The 16,662-nt window shown below is 39.8% G+C and overlaps 1 protein-coding gene and 1 pseudogene across 1 annotated transcript in view; one reads left to right on the plus strand and one right to left on the minus strand.

Annotated features, from left to right (window-relative positions):
- PIK3R1 (phosphoinositide-3-kinase regulatory subunit 1) overlaps positions 1–16,662 on the minus strand; it is a 574,745-nt gene that overhangs the window by 388,527 nt on the left and 169,556 nt on the right. The gene's annotated exons all lie outside the window — the stretch shown is intronic.
- LOC112908308 (U4 spliceosomal RNA) lies at positions 4,509–4,580 on the plus strand (annotated as a pseudogene).

Consider the following 16,662-nt stretch of genomic DNA (forward strand, 5'->3'; position numbering starts at 1 on the left):
ACAGCCAAATGGAAGAAATGCAGGAGGCAAAGTATGTGGAAAGGGTTGCAGAGCTTCCATGCCGTTCTGGGTGTGCCACTCTCCCAGCAACCCACAAGCTCTCCTAACCCCAACCTTCTGGGTTTTTATGAAAGCTTCATTACATAGGCCTGGGGGGTTAAATTGCTGGCCATTATTTGATTGATTCAACCTTCAACCTTCCTCCTGTCACCAGAGGTTGAGGGGCAGGCTTTAAAGCTCCAACTTTCTCACCATGGTTAGTTCCCCTATCCATCAGCCCCATCCTTGGGGGCTTCCCAAGTCACCTCTTCAACACAAACTCAAATGTGGTAGAGGGGCTTGTTATGAATAATAAGACATTCCTTTCACCTTTATCTCCTGCAGCTATTTCAGGAACCAAGAGACCAAATATTATAAACAAAAGATGCTCCCATTGCTCTTCTTAAAAATTTCCTTCCAGTTTTATTGAGATATCATTGACATATAACATTGTACTAATTTAAGGTGTATGACATAATGATTCAAACTATATATATAGTTTATATATGAGTGTGTGTGTGTGTATACATATATGGTATAGTGAAGTGATTACTACAATAAATTTCATTAACACCGATCACGTCATATAGTTACAAACTTTTTCTCTTGTGATGAGAACTTTTAAGATCTACTCTCTTGCCAACTTTCAAAGACACAATAGTGTACTGTTACTAGTTAGGCAAGCCCAAGGGTTTTAGGAGCTTGTACCAGAAATGGGATGAAGACCAAATATACAGTTCTTATTATAAATTATAATACCACAATATAATATTATTATATTATCATGTTATATATTTAATCCTATTTTAGAGAAAAGCTAGATTTGTTATTCATGCTAAAGAAAATCTCTAAAGACAAACTGATAAAAAGCACAACTGTGTGGGAATAGTTTATAATACTTGTAGAAATATTCGTGCAACTGAATTGGACTGGTAAGTAGAAAGCATGCCAGGGATAATGGTAGAGAGGATACATAACACCTCTGGGGAAGGGTGGGGGATGGTTATGGCATGTGCAGTGTCTAATGAGCTCTGCCTGACTTGGGCAGGGAACTTCTTTCTACTGAGCAAGTGACAAGCCAGGTTACAGAAGGGAGGAGGAGAGGAGGTGTGTTTCACATGATGGTTTCTGAAGGTCAGAATGAAGAGACCACCCCTCTATAATGTTGAGACAATCCTCCCTTCTGCAAGATATTCTTCACATCTTGGCATTATTTCACAGGTTAATTTTAAAATTCTTTCCTGTTGAGATCTATGTTGGCAAGTACTGGCATATCCTGAACGACATCACTTTTAAGGAAAATGAAATTCTTTACAGAGCTTTTATGGGTATTTTCACCCCTAGAATAAGAAAATTGTGTTTTATGGTAGAAAAAAAAAAGGGGGAGGGCCGGGGCGGGGGGAAGGACATCTGTGACCTGTATCTCACACCAAGGCAAATCATTTAACTTATGTTTTTAAAAGAAAGAAGGGGATCCCTGGGTGGCTCAGCGTTTTCGCGCCTGCCTTTGGCCCAGGGCACGATCCTGGAGTCCCGGGATCGAGTCCCGCGTTGGGCTCCTGGCATGGAGCCTGCTTCTCCCTCTGCCTGTCTCTCTCTCTCTCTCTCTCTCTCTCTCTCATAAATAAATAAATAAATAAGTAAATAAATAAATAAATCTTTAAAAAAAATAAAAGAAAGAAAAAGAGCTTGGAAGGAATTCTTTAAGATTAGTAAAGCTATTTACAAAGAAAACCAAATAATAAAATTTGATGAAATTACATGTAGTAACTCTGTGCTTAGTAACCAGTTAATCATGGCATCAAAGTTTTTTGAGGTCTAAATAACAGACAAATAGAATATTGTAGGAAAGAGGGCTTGTGAAGATTTTTTTTTCTTTTTTATAACAAAAGCAGTGATGCACTCAAGGAGATCTTAATTGAATTCATAAAGCCAGGCAATATATTTAAGTGTTTGTTACTGTAAAGCTATGTTAAGTATCAGATCAGCTTTTTTTGAAGCAAAGGTATTAGTATTTAAATAAAAAACAATTTAAAGAGGATCATGGTCCTGCAGTGGAAACCAGGGCTTTTCCTTAATCCAGCTATTTAGTAGTGCAGAATAGGTTATGACAATCACCAGACTCACAGGCGCTGCTGAATTTCTACTAGATGTCAATGGCACATCACAAAGGTGCTATTGGTGGATTGTGGGTAAAATGAATGAACCTGCAAAGATACATATTGTGATACTTAAATCTTCTGAGTCAATTTGCAAAAGCCACCCTCCCGTGCGTGGGAATCTTTAAAAAGTTTCCTCCTCCTCACACTATCCGACCTCCATTGTAAATTTTCTTGAACCGAACTGTCAACTAAAATGTAGACAGTAAAATACCACATCTGGGCTTGAGAGCCCAGCAAACCTAACCTCGAATCTAGACTTTGCCACTTAACAGGCCTCTTTCCTTCCTCTGCAAGAGGCCATGAGGACACCTCCGGGCAGGGCAGTATTGTCCTTAGAATGAAACATGACAGCAAATTCAACATGACAGCCCTTTGCTTGGAACAGATTAATCTTCACAAATGGGATTTGTCTTCCCTTTCACTTTCCACTCTCCCAACTGGATGCCCTTTTGAAAGATTCCAGGGGAACCTTCCTTTCCACTGCCCCTGCTACTGACAGCCACCTGAGCTGCCCTCGGTGCCTCTGCTGCTTCTTTGATTTCTAGGTGGAGAGGGCAAGGGTGAGAGAGCAGAACAGGAGAAATGAGGACTAATCCTGAAGCCTACAGAAGTGGACAGAATGGGGCCTACGCTGATGGAGGTGGGTGGGGTCCACCGCTCCCCCTGCATCTCACTTGCTGGTGGGAGGGGCTACTGGCTTCACAGGCAGGAAATAGGCTACACCCACGTCTTCACTGCCTGCCTCATGGAAGAGGTTATGAGAAGCCATGGACATTCTTCTCTTCTCAGCCATCATGTACATCATATACCTGGACTGAGGTCCAAGGCCTATCTTCCAGAGGCCCCTCTGGTGTGGCCAGGGAGGGTAGACGTGTCCCTTAGTCATGCACGGAGGGCACAGTGCCTAGGGCTGAAAATGCTTTTAGGGGCTATGGAAATGTTTTAATTGCTTTTGAAATGAGAAGGAAAAAAAATGACCTCTGAGGTAAAAAATAATGTGTTAATAGGTACTATTAATATACCAATGCCAACACAGTGATGAAATAGAATTTTTGATTTTTGCCTTTGTTTTGAAAGAAGGGGCCTACAAAGACCAAAGTACCCAAGAGTCCATGAAAGTTACAACGTGGCCTAGCAGTCAAATCTCATTACTCTTTTTCCTGTTGTTGTCCTGGCAGAACCAAGTCTGCAATCCCCATCCTGACAGAGTCTGCTCAATAGCACCAACTTCTCCCGTGTGGGAAGGCAGATTAAGAGATAGCACCTTGATTTTAACCTAAGGAATAGTTTCCACTGGATTCTTCCTACATGTTCCTAGTGGCCACAGAGTGCCCATCATAACAAAGCTGTTTGGCTTTTCTGTTTTAGTTTTTTTTTTTTTTTTAATTTCACCTATCAATTTATTGTGTCTGTGTTTTATCAATTTAAAGCTGGTAGACAGTAGAGATGTCTTAGGTCTCCATTATCTCCAAAAGATTTCCCCAGCTGGTCATGATCTACTTCATTCCATTTTTTTTTCTTAGATTTGCCTTCAAAATTACTTGGTCCTACTTTATTTCCATTAGAAAATGAAGATTCGTTTGGAATCTGAAACCTTTATGATTAACCACGAGTTGTACAAATACAAGGTGTTGGCTTTAAAAAGGAAATTCAGTTGTAGCAATACTTCTCCTAGTACTTTCTGGCTCTAGGTCACAGGGATCTGTTGAGGGGCTCTTGTACCACAATTCTAAGGCATTCAACTATAATTTATTGAATGTTTACACAGTTTAAGTTGCTGTGCTTGAGCTCAGAGGTCATAAGACACAGACCCAATCCTTCAGAATGGTGCAGCACAGTATTTGATGACTGTTATGGGTTGAATTCTGTCTCCCCAAAATTCTTATGTTGCGATCCCATCCCCCAGGATTGAATGTGACCTTATTTGGAGGTAGGATTCACTGCAGATGTCATTAGTTAAGATGAAGTCATAAGGGTGGGCCCTAATCTAATATGACTATGTCTTTATTATAGGTCCAGTTTGAACAAAGAGACAAGCACACAGGGAAATGCCATGTGAAAATGAAGGCAGAGATTAGGGTGACACATCTGTAATCCAAGCAATGCCCAAGATTGCCAGCAAACCACCAGAAGCTGGGCAAGAGCATGAAATAGATTGTCTCTCACAGTTCTCAGAAGGAACTAACCCTGCAATATATCTTGATATTGGACTTCTAGCCTCCAGAACTATGAGACAACAAATTTTTGTTGCTTCAGCCACTCACTGTAGGGCATATTGTTAGGGCAGCTATAGGAAACCAACTGAGTAGCTTTGCACAGTGGCAGTATCATAGCCAATGAGGTTTGTCCAAGGCAGGATTATTGCTAATTGGAAATCAGCTGAGTAACTACAATAGAAACAAGTAATCATTCTCAAGCAAACATAAGCTTATAAAAAGACATTTCTTGTACAGAAAGAAATATGTAAAAACATGAAAGTGCAAAAGCCTAGTAAGTATTTCCATTCTGAAATGGGAATTGTCTTTTAAAACTTACCAGGGAAAGCTCCATTTTGGTTTTGCTCATCATCACTGGAAGTAAAGAAAGTCAGATTTTTCCATTAACACTTCACACTGCCTTGCTCTCCAGCCTGGGTGGTGACCATGCGGCTGTCAGCCCTCTTCACACCACTCAGCTGTGGTCAGGGTTGGCCTACGATGCTGGGTTTGGTGTGTGCCTTTCAACAGACTCATTTATTGGCAGATATCCTTCTACCACAGAGAATTTTTGACCAGGTTGTGCCAATTTGCAATAAAAGGATAAACATAAAGGGAACTCTCTGTACTGTTTCATTGTAGAAATAGTCAATATTTGGTACCTAAATGATACATTGTACTCTCCTCTGAATTGCTCTGTGGGAAGCTATTTTAAAATATGATATCTAGGTCCCCAAATAGGACATAATGGCTTCTGATCAACTCTGAAGCTTAAAGGGATTTTGTAGAGCCTTATATAACATCAGAAGTAGACTGGTACATTCCCCACCCCAATACATCAATGATAACAGAATTTAGGGAGTTTATCCTGAGAAGTTTCTGAGAAATAACTTTCTCCTATCTTAAAAAAGGATTTTCAAACATTCTATGGGGATGTCCATCCTATATAGTAATCCACTATCATGTAGGCAGAAAAGAGTAGGGCAGTTAAATAAAAGGGAGGGTCTGAAAATGGGTGAACTATATAGAAACCCAGACCTAGAACCAGTAGCCTAAAAAGCTATTTATGGCAAAGAGCCAATCTTAGATTAACCAAAAGATAGTGTTAGAGAACTTCTGTTATAAGAGCCAACCAAGGGATAGGTATCAGGATTCATTTATTTATTTACTTATTCATTCATTCATTCATCTGCATGTTTGCTTAATCATTCAACACCACCAAATACATATAAATGTGGTGAACAAATGCACTTGGGCCTTGTCCTATATTGTCCTCACAGGATACGGGAGGAGAGGTAACACAATTAATCCAATATAGTGCAATATGAGAGAGTAGAGGAACTCATATTATCTTAGTTATGGAAATGCCCCCAGATTTGCCCTAGACCTTTAGGAACCAACTCTCTGCCTTCACCAGTTCCTCTTCTACCACTTTGGAGTCCATGGGACATAAGTTATACAGAATAGAATGTTTCCAGATACCTGACACACGATAAAGTGCTTTGTAAACTGCAACATACTCAACTACTGGAATCTTTTCTTTGTGATTCAGAAAGCTAAGACTAGGAAAATAGTGCTTAACAGTGGGTTCAATCCATTTGCTACTGAGTTCTCAATGGGACTTGGTGATGAAGTGAAAAAGAAAATAACATTCTTTCATTTAAAATGCTTAGGAAAACTTAGAGTTTAATGTGCATTTTCTCCTAATTTTTTTTCATTCATGACTCATCCCCCTCAGCTAATCTATCAGCAGGACTTAAAGATTCTCTCATATGAAGCACATTCCAGATTCTAAATATTTCTCCACCTACAGTGCATCCACTCTACCCTAAGATGCCATCATTTTGCATCAAGATTACTGTGGTAGCTGCCTTCACTATTACCATCCCCTTAGTAATGCACCACAGAGTGAACTTTTAAAAACATGCATCATACCATATCGGCCCCCCCCAGTTATAATCTTCACGTGGCTTCTCATCAAGTTAGAATATTGTTACTGGGGCATGCAAAGCTGTACGTGATCTAATCCCAACCTGCCTTTCCAACCTCCTGTTACAAAAGCTTCTCCCCTACTGCACTGTCATTCTGTTTCTCTAATATATACACTATTACCGTAGGGCTTTTCTGTTAGCTGGTCTCTTTTCCCCTAGCTGTCAAATGAACTGCTCTTGTCATTTGGGTCTCAGCTTAGGGGTAACTTCTTCAAGGAGATTTATCTGATCCCTCAATTCCAAAAACAGTCACTAGGTTACTGTCCCATCACCACCTTCTACTTCTTTGCATAGCACTTACCACTCGGCTACATTTTTTAACTCATTTTTTTACTGCCTTTCCCATAAAAGCCTAATTTCCATGATAGCGGATACCTTGTCCTGTCTTGATCACTGGATCCCCAGCACCTTGTACATCCCAGGCCTACAGCTGCCATTTGTTAAATGACTAAACAAACATGTTCCTGTTTTACTATTTGCTAAGAGTATTGTGTCAGTTCTTTTCAGCTGCAAGTAGCATAAGTTATGTTTAAGTTACTTTATTTACTGAGTACATTAAAGGACAATAGGAAAAAACCTTGAGCTGCCCAGCTGGGCCAACAGGGACTGAAGAGTTATTCAGATGTCAGAACCCCAGTGACCCTATGACTAGCTCCCATCAGCCTTAGCTGATGCTACCCTCTCCATTGCCCAGAGACTTATCTACTCTGTTTTTAGAGTTACCTGCTACTCTTGATGACTCCTATGAGAGTTCTTCATTTGACCTTCCTGAGTGAGGACCTGATTAGGACACTGCTGTTGGTGGAGCTGCTAATTCAAGAGTCTTCACAGGACACTGTCCCACCTCACCTAGGTTAGTGTTCAGCCTCCATGAAAACAGCTGAGACCAGGATGACAGGGATTGTGTGGAGAAGGGATCCTCCAAAGAGGGGTGTGAGTGATGAAGGCATTCTGAGCCTTCCCAAAGTAGAAACATTTTTGTCAAGTAACTGTCCTGTCTGCATAATATATTTAAAGTTCTAAAATATATAAACATAAAAATAGACAATGAGACCAGGGACTGGCTAAGTATCCAAAGTATAAGACAAATGTATTCTGAAGATTAATCCTATTTCTGATCATTTCCCCAAAATTTGTCATCAAAATGTACAAGTTTGAACAATATTTTATTTTTTTAATAAAGTAAGTTGTTTGCAAAATATCTAACTACCAATCATAAATTGCCCTCATGTAAAAAAGTATGGTCAGCTACAAACTTGAATGTGGATATAGAATTGTAGACTGAAATAAACGTGCTAAATTTTAAGTGTTTTCAGTTTAGGAAAATGGTACATTTGTTTTTAAAGATTTATTTTGATGTAACCTCAGTGGAGAGCAGTTTGGCTCAACATTTCTCAATAAATTAGCATTAGTGAGCAAAACCATATCTACAAGGATATTCACTGCATAATGATTTGCAGTAGCAAAAGTCTAGAAAAAGCCTAAATTCCTATAAATAAGGGACAGATTAAATTACAGTACACTCTTAGAATGCTCTCCAGCTATTAAAAAAGTCAATCTATGTATGTTGATACTGAAAAAAATCTCCAAGTATCTGGTTAAGAAGTGAAAAGCAGGTATAGAAATGTGGATGCCATACATTTATTTATGTGGAAAAAAAATGTGGCTTCTGAAGAGAAGAAAACCTGCTTGGGGTGAGGGAGACACTTTCAATCTACAAGTTATTTAATCATCTGATTTCTTAAAATTCCATTTATGTATCATTTAAAAATTGAAAAAAAGAGGACATTTTCATACTAAGCAACAATGCATAGTACTGGCTTTCCACTGAGTTTTAAAGAAATAGGAGAGAAAACTCTGAATATTCAGTATTTCCTACATTGAGAAAAATTTTCCTGTCAGCACCTAAGAATATACTCATTCTCTGCCATTTTGCCTATTATGCTTATATAATTTACAATAGGAAGGCCGTAGAAATAGAATACCCCTAAGTACAGTATAAAGATTAAAACAATTTGCTATATAGGAAAATGCCTACTACCAAAGTGAGTGTCCCCCAAGGAAGAACTAGTGAGACATGGACTCTCATCATGTCATTGGGCTCTCCTGGGCATTTGTAGGTATATGCAACACAAATTATATAATTCTCCAATTAATGTAAAGAATGCTGTGCAATTTTTTTTCTACCTCAGCTATTACAAAAGAGTAAGTGAGATGTTGGGCTTTACACTGCTTGTACAACCTTCATCCTTTCTTCTCTGCTTTAATACTTGTATTATCTTAAGTGTTATTTAATGAATTAGGACAGAGTAATGAAGAGAAATTCATATTTCCAGTTAGGACAGCATTGCAAATTTACAATTTTAAACACCCCAAATCTTCCATACATCTAACAATGGCAGATTTTTTAAAAGAGGGAAAAAATTTAAAACACATGGGTATGATTTAAAAAATAAGACAGACATTTTCAAACAACAGAAGAGGGACATCCATTAAGTAGTGAAAAGATGAGCTGAATCATCAGTTGAAGTTGAGAGACATTGGTCTGGGGACCTTGGGTGCTCTAGGTCTGGATTGGCAGAGGGCACTATGGATTTTGATGCTTGGGGGACACTGGAAATTAAAACTGTTTTACGTAAGGCTGAGGGATATAAAACTGAAGCCCAGCTTACCTCCTAAAATCAGAGGCTGGGATGGATTGGCCTCTCCTGTAAAGGAGACTAAAATAACACTATTTGCTGGCATTATCTTCAGATAAAGCTTCTAGTATGCCATGTGCATGGGGAGACAGGATGGAGAAATGGAGCCTCCATGCCAGCAACCGCACTGAGCTGTTTACCAGCTTAGGGATTGGAGGTACAATTATTTTCAATATTTTCCAGCCTTGTACCCCGGATATCCAAGAGCAGGCCTGAATCTGAATTCTGAGTCTTGAGGAAAAGAGCAGAGTCAACCACAAAACCCATAGTTAGTGCTGGAGGGTTGCCAAAAGGGAAGAAGAAAATATATATGGCTGCTTGAGATGAGCCTGCCGACAGACATTCCATATGTAAGAGGACTGACTACAGATGCCAACAAAGTTAGCAGTTAGGAGATGAGTTTACCTAAGGACAAAGAGACAAAAACAGTATGGCCATCTGAACATGAGCCTAAAATTAGTATACAAAGGATGCTCGAAGAAAGTGAGAACACCTCTTCCTTAAGATACTAGAGACAGTCAAACAGAGAATTAGTAAATTAAAGCATAGTTCTAAGGAACTGATCCACAGCACAGGACAGAGAGAAAAAATAGATTTAAAAATGTAAAAGTGGTTGAGAGATATAGGGGATACAATACATCCAACAGAGGCCCCAGGGAAAGGGAACAGAGAAAGGATGACAGAAGAACAATACTCAATAGGGAAATGGCAAAAGATATTATCCAGAATTAAAGAAATACTTGCTTTTTCAGATTTAAAGTGCATGCATAAGACTGAGATAAATAAATACAGACCCAGAAATTGACTTGATATTTTATGTCAAGTATAAAGAGGAAAAAAAAAAAGTACCATGTTACCAGATAGAGAAGATAGATGACAATCAGAATAAAAGCAGATTTCTATCAGCAACAATAGATGTTAAGAAGCAATGGGATAGACGGATTCTGGGAAGACTGGATTCAGAAAAATGATAAGTCTCTCTCTCTCCACTCAGACAACAACGGCCCTGATAGAATATGTCTAATATGTCTATTCAACTATTTTGGAAACCTGGCCTGTAAAAGGCTTGCCAACTTCCAGGGGAAGTATTCCCACTCTGCAGAAATGTAATGGTACAGCCTCTGTAGAAAAGAGTATAGCAGTTCCTAAACAAATTTACCATATGGTCTAGCAATTCCACTTCTGAGTATGTATTAAAAAAACTGATGGGGCTCCTGGGAGGCTCAGTCAGTTAAGCGCCTGACTCTTGATTTTGGCTCAGGTTATGATCTCAGGGTCATGAGATCGAGCCCCACATTGGGCCCCATGTCAGGCTCTGCACTCAGTGGGGAGTCTGTTTGAGATTCTCGCCCTCTCACTCTGCCCTTCCCCCCTGCTCATGTGCTTTCTCTCTCTCTAAAAAAAATAAATAAAAATGTAAAGAAATAAAGTTTAAAAAAATTGAAAGGAGGGTCTCAAAGAGATATTTATACATCTGTGTTCACAGCAGCATTATTTACAATACTGAAAAAATGGAAATAATCCAGGCATCCCTCAATGGATAAACGCAATGTGATACATGCATACAATAGAATATTATTTAGTCTTAAAAAGGAAGGAATAAAAAAAGGAAGGAAATTCTGATACATGATAAACATGGATGAATCTTGAGGACGTTATACTAAGTGAAATAAGCCAGTCACAAAAAGGACAAGTACTATGTGATTCCACTTACATGAGATACTTCCAATAGTTAAAATCATAGACACAGAAAGTAGAATGGTGATTGTCAGTGGCTGTGGGAAAGGTGATTGGAAGTTGTTATTTAATGGGTAGAGTTCTAGCATTCTGGAACTGGATGGTGGTGATGGTCACACAACAATTTAAATGTACTTAATACCACCGAACTGTACACTTAAACATGATTAACATACTAAATTTTATGTTAAGTGTATTTTACTACAATAAAATACTTTAAGAGGGGGAGAAAAAGCAATAGGATATTTTCAAAGTGCTAATGAAAATATTGCCAATGTAAATTTTATTACCAGCGAAAACTCTAAAACATTTGACCCCATATTCATAAGTGTTGCTGATAAGCTACTAATCACAGAAAAAGAAACCCAGGAGACAGACATGAAATGTAAAGAATAAAGACACCAGTGGAAATTCACAAAATATGTGAGTGGGACAGACTGCACCTTTCAAGTATGGTCATAGCAACACTTCGGGCCCTTGCTATTGGAGAACCCTGCCACACCTCCACTGAGAGACTGAGTCTATTGTCCCTGCCCTTGAAGCTGAGGAGACTTTGTGGCTGCCTAATGAGTAGGACACAGTGAAAGTGGCAATGTGTGACTTCTGAGGGTAGGTGACAGGGCTTCTGCATGGCTAACCTCTCTCTTGGGGACTTGCCTGGGAACCCACCTACCATGTTGTGGGGAAGCCCGAACTAGCCTATGCCGAGAAGCCACATGGAAAAGAAAACAAAGGGAGAAACTGAGGCCCCCAGCCAACAGCCAGATTTCCAAAGGCTTTAAACAGTGTGAAACAATGACACGCTGTCTCTAATTTGCCCTGCTCCAATTCATAACTCATTCCTTCCATGAGCATAATACTGAATTTGGTTCTTTATGTCACTGAGTTTTAGAACAATCTGTCACAAAGCTATATTGATTGGAACAGTTAGTATAGTTAAGTGTTAAAAAAGACTTTAGTAACTACTATTACTACTAATGATAAAATAATAAAATCAAGGGTAGTAAGTAGAAGTTGTTTAGTAGACAAGTTTCTTGCTTGATTTGGGAGGAAGGTAAAGATAAATAAAATTCAGACTTTGATGACATTTTATAGTTAAGTGTGTGTACAAAAAAAATTTGAAGATAAACATTAAAAAGGAACAGAAATGGAATCTATAGCCTAATCTAATCTAATCCAGCAAAAAGAAAAAGGTGGGGGAGGTAATAATGAAACCTTCATGAATGTCTATAATCAGAGCCAAACAAGGTAACATAACAACAAGCAACTGACTACTTCTCATTGTTTTTCAAGTTCTCAGAATTCTAGTTGACTTAGGCTATGTTAATGTAAAAACCCATGGTGTAGTAGGAATAAGTTCCGTGTCTCAGATTTTCAGACAGTATAAAGTTTGGAAAGTTTTGGTGTTTTCAGTCTTTTTTTTTTCCCCCAGTTATAAGACCTTCACACTTTTGGAAGAGCATGTACATACAAAGTCTAAGAAGAGAAAAAAAAAAAACCATGATTTTTATTATACCATGTATTGTGGTATTTTAGTTAGACTGCCACCACAGTGATTGTTAAGGTTGGCTTTTCAAATCTCCTTACCAGAAGAACATGGAAGAGAATTATTCTAAATAGTTTATTCTGAACCACTCTCACTACGGCAGCGGATTTATTAAGGAAGAGAACAGCATTCGTCTCCTTCGGCTAGGCATGGCTGCTTGTTAACCAACCTCATTTTTATTTAAATAACACAACAATAATGATCATTTGTGACGGTCAGTATTTGGTTCTCTTCACCAACACATGTCGCCAGTTTTTGTGTTTGCCATGTTCCCTTGCCTCTGTCCTTCCCTCTGCGACTCCGTACAGGCCACTGATGAATGCCCAGTGCAGGCTCTAATCTGGAAAGGGAGACTTAGAAGCTACAGCTTCCCGCAGCCACTAAGCTATGAACTCTATCCCACTCGTCTCATTTCTAGGCCTCTGGGATCCAGGCCCTGGAGCCAAAGATGGCCAGCAGAATGAAGGAAAGCAGAGGAGGCTACCAGACAGCGGCCACGAGGACTTCCTTTGCTCCTTTATTTATCTGCAAGGTGAGAGAGCTTTCTCCTGTCCCCAAGGAACGTAATGGTGCTTATGGAAATTACCACTTGTTGTATCTTGGTTCACATGTTGCTTTATATTGATAATTTCACTCTAGTGTCTTACCTCTTTAATCAGACTGCGTCCCCAAGGAGAAAGGAATGTTCTCAGAATTCTCTCACAAATGGATTTTCTCTATAAAAGGAAATTGAGTCTGTCCAAGGAAGATAGTGACAGAAACACCAAGAAGTGAAAGACCTGGTCTCCCCTGACCCCCTCAAAGTAAGCGCTACTCACTTTAAAGACAGAAAGCTCAGACTCGGAAAGCTCCAGATTCCGTCCCAGCCAGCCTGTCATACCCACCAAGCTGTCGTGAGACAGTGTCTGCACTCCCTGCTGGCAATAAAATGCCGGAACAATGACGTGGTGCCTTTACTGTCTACAATGATGAGTGCAGAGAGCAGTTTCGTGCCATAGGCACACTTGTGACCTTGATCCTCGGGCAGACTCCTTCGGTGCTGTATTTTTTTTTATACATAAAGGCACCATTCCACCCCACCTACAGCTCTCTTTCCCCTTGACACAGTCCCAAATATGGGCCCTAAGAAATGGCCTCTTGCTTGCCATTATAGTAAGAGTTGCTCATTTAGTGATTTAACATGACATGCCATTCCTCTTTTTCCTACATTAATGACTCAGTAATCCTAGGGACACTCACCCAAAGGTGAAAGGCACCAGTCTTCTTCCTCCTCAGAGCATTCCCTCCCTATTTTATCATCTTCCCAGCAGAGAGTAAGGATCTTTGGAGAACATGAGCAATCAGTTGTCAACTCCTTTCTAAGTATAAAGAATGTCAAAATTCCCAAGTCCTCTTCTCTGGGTAGGTTGGACTTTGTTTTCCCATTAGAAGAGACCCGGAGGCTCATTGATCTGGACATATATTTTTCTCCCTCTCAACTATTTCTTTTAAAGGCTTGTGAAGTTAGGTTTGACATTTATTGCCTACCAGACTAGAAAGACAGGAGGCAAGTGACAGCAAGAACAGCTGAACGGAACTGTGGATTCTGACGGACAAAGGGCTGTAGTGTGTGAGAGAGACAGAGATCTTTGTGCTGGTGGGGAGCATGTGACCAGCTGCCCCAGTTCGGCCAGAACAGTTCCATTCGTTAGTCTACTTTTCTGGATTTTCTTCAAGATTCTGATTGAACCTGCCCCTTACTACACCCCTGCCCACCCCCCAGCCAAAGTCATTAGAAGGGAGGAGAAAAAGAGGGACCCCTATGAACGGCCATATGGCTTCCTTCATCCTCTATACCCTTCCTGCTGTTTTCTAAAATATAGTCTCCAAATATTTTAATCATGGATTTAATCAGTAAAACATATGGCCCCATTTATGAATTGTATCACATGTGCTATTTATGATGATTTGTGCTAATAAATCTTATAAAATACACAAAAATAAATTGTAAGAGTGACACAAAAGGAATGTAATAGAATTTTTCTTAATATTTCACCCTCTGTACCCTAAAACATCATTTGTGCCTGCCTGGGGTGTCTGCATCCTATTCGGGAGGCCACTGGCTAAAAGACAGTTACAGGCTGACCAAAGAAAAGTGTAGATGATGTGAGAAGCTGAGTCCTTCTTCTGACATCATTTGGGGATGTCACAACTCGGGCAGCTCCCCTGTGTTTTTGGACATTTCTGGAAAGATCATGCAAAAAAGTATAGGCAAGTATGCAACCAGTACCCAAACTCAGGGTTCTGGAGACCTCAAATCTAGTTCCAGCCCTTTTGATTAGGCAGCTCTGCAAAAAATTCATTTAAACTCTGAGTTTAATGTCACTGGTAAATATGGTAGCTTTTCTGCCCATTTCTCCTTGTTGTAAATACCAAACAAGGTAACAGATTTGGAGTTTCCTGCCTATTTCTCCTAATTATTATATTATCAAATAAGACAATGGATTTGCAAAGTTAACATGGACTCCCTTCCCCTCGGCACTCCCCTACCATAGAAAGGATCATTGGTGAAAATCCAAGTTTTTACAGTTTAGTGAACAGTTTTCTAACTATTCCTCTCAAGGTACTAAAAACATAAAAGGTAAGAAGTAGAAAAAAATTTTGGACTTGAAAGAACCTAAAACATGATCTCGGCTGATGTTCTTATTTTATGGATGGAGATACTGATGCTTAGAGGGCTAAGTAAGTTTCCCAGGATGACATAGCTGGCAAAAAGCCTCACTGGAACCTAGGCTTCGTGTTTTAGAATGGATGCTGCCTTAAGGGCATTACAGACCATCACAGTTCTCTAGTACATCACTTATTCTTCTGTTTCTCTCAGTAGCAAATCAGGTCCTGATGAAATCCCATCTATATCTGTTGTCCATCACCAGAGATTCCCTCCTTTCTCAGACCCTTGAATCTCACAAGTCAGTCCCAGCCCCCAAACTGTCTCCAACTCTTTCTTTTTTCTTTTTTTAAAGATTTTATTTATTTATTCATGAGAGACACAGAGAGAGAGGCAGAGACACAGGCAGAGGGAGAAGCAGGCTCCATGCAGGGGGCCCGACGTGGGACTCGATCCCGGGTCTCCGGGATCATGCCCTGGACTGAAGGCAGCGCTAAACTGCTGAGCCACCTGGGCTGCCCATCTTTCCTACTTTTATTCGACTCCTACTCTAATTGCCATGTGAGCTACCAGTGGTAATTTCTTATCAGGAGAGGATTGTCAGTTAGGTGCCCAGAAGTAGCAAAGTTCACAGTCATGGAGTTGTGTGTCCCTTTCAAAGCACTGGCAACTCTTGTGTGTGTCACTTAAGGTGAAATAACTGACTCATGGAGGGTAAAAATAAGAAGGTAAAAATAACCTTCTTACAGAAGCCTCACACCAGAAGAAGCCATGGATACTTTTGAGAAGGGAATTTAGAGACGAGTGGCAGAGACCATGGGGCAGGGGCTGGTTAAATGGATGTATATTCCTTCTGGACTGTTTCACGGCTCAGGTTTGTTTCCATAGCCAGGAAGGCCTCTCCTCATTTCTCTTCTCTCCTGCCTCTCCTTTGGCTCCAGCCCGCCGTTCCCCATTTCCACCCTACCCATCCTCAAGCAATCTCTGATTTAATGTGAAATCCTGCTTATATTACATGTTCAGTGGTCTTGCTTTCCCGCACCCAGGTTTTTGTGGGTATTTAATGGAATAATAGTTCTCTATGAGTAATATATATTAAATCTCAGGGTCCACGTTTCTAATGGGGTAAAGATAAGTTAGTGAATTTATCTAATAACATGCTTAAAAATGAAGCCTCAATCCACATTGTTACTGTACGATAAAGCACTCAGAGATCCAAGGTGAAGACCTGGCAAGATATTTTTGTGATTTCCATTCATTTTTGGCTTTGGTCTCATAAAATATTCACTTGGTGTCTAACAGGATCGGAACGTAAATAACCAGATTACCAGAGCAACTTTTGAGAGCAAAGAAAAATGTATATATACTGTGTTACCAATTTGTCTTTTAGGAATTCTGTGTTTAAGTGTTCATCCCACACTGGTTTGTGTCTGGAAGAAAGTCCAGCATTTTCTCATTTGCTTCCCCTCCACCTGACTGTTGTTTTATAGTATGTTTGACACCAAAGCACCCAGCAAAGACCCTAGAACAAAGCATTTCATAAATGTTACTAAGTTTAACTGACTGGTGTTCAGACCCAGGAAAAGCTCAGATAAAAATATGAAATGTTGTGAGAGTTTTTTGTCTAAATGTTAACATTAAATGCA

The sequence above is a fragment of the Vulpes vulpes genome, chromosome 2 (assembly GCF_048418805.1).
Source record: "Vulpes vulpes isolate BD-2025 chromosome 2, VulVul3, whole genome shotgun sequence".
NCBI classification, from domain to species: Eukaryota; Metazoa; Chordata; class Mammalia; order Carnivora; family Canidae; genus Vulpes; species Vulpes vulpes.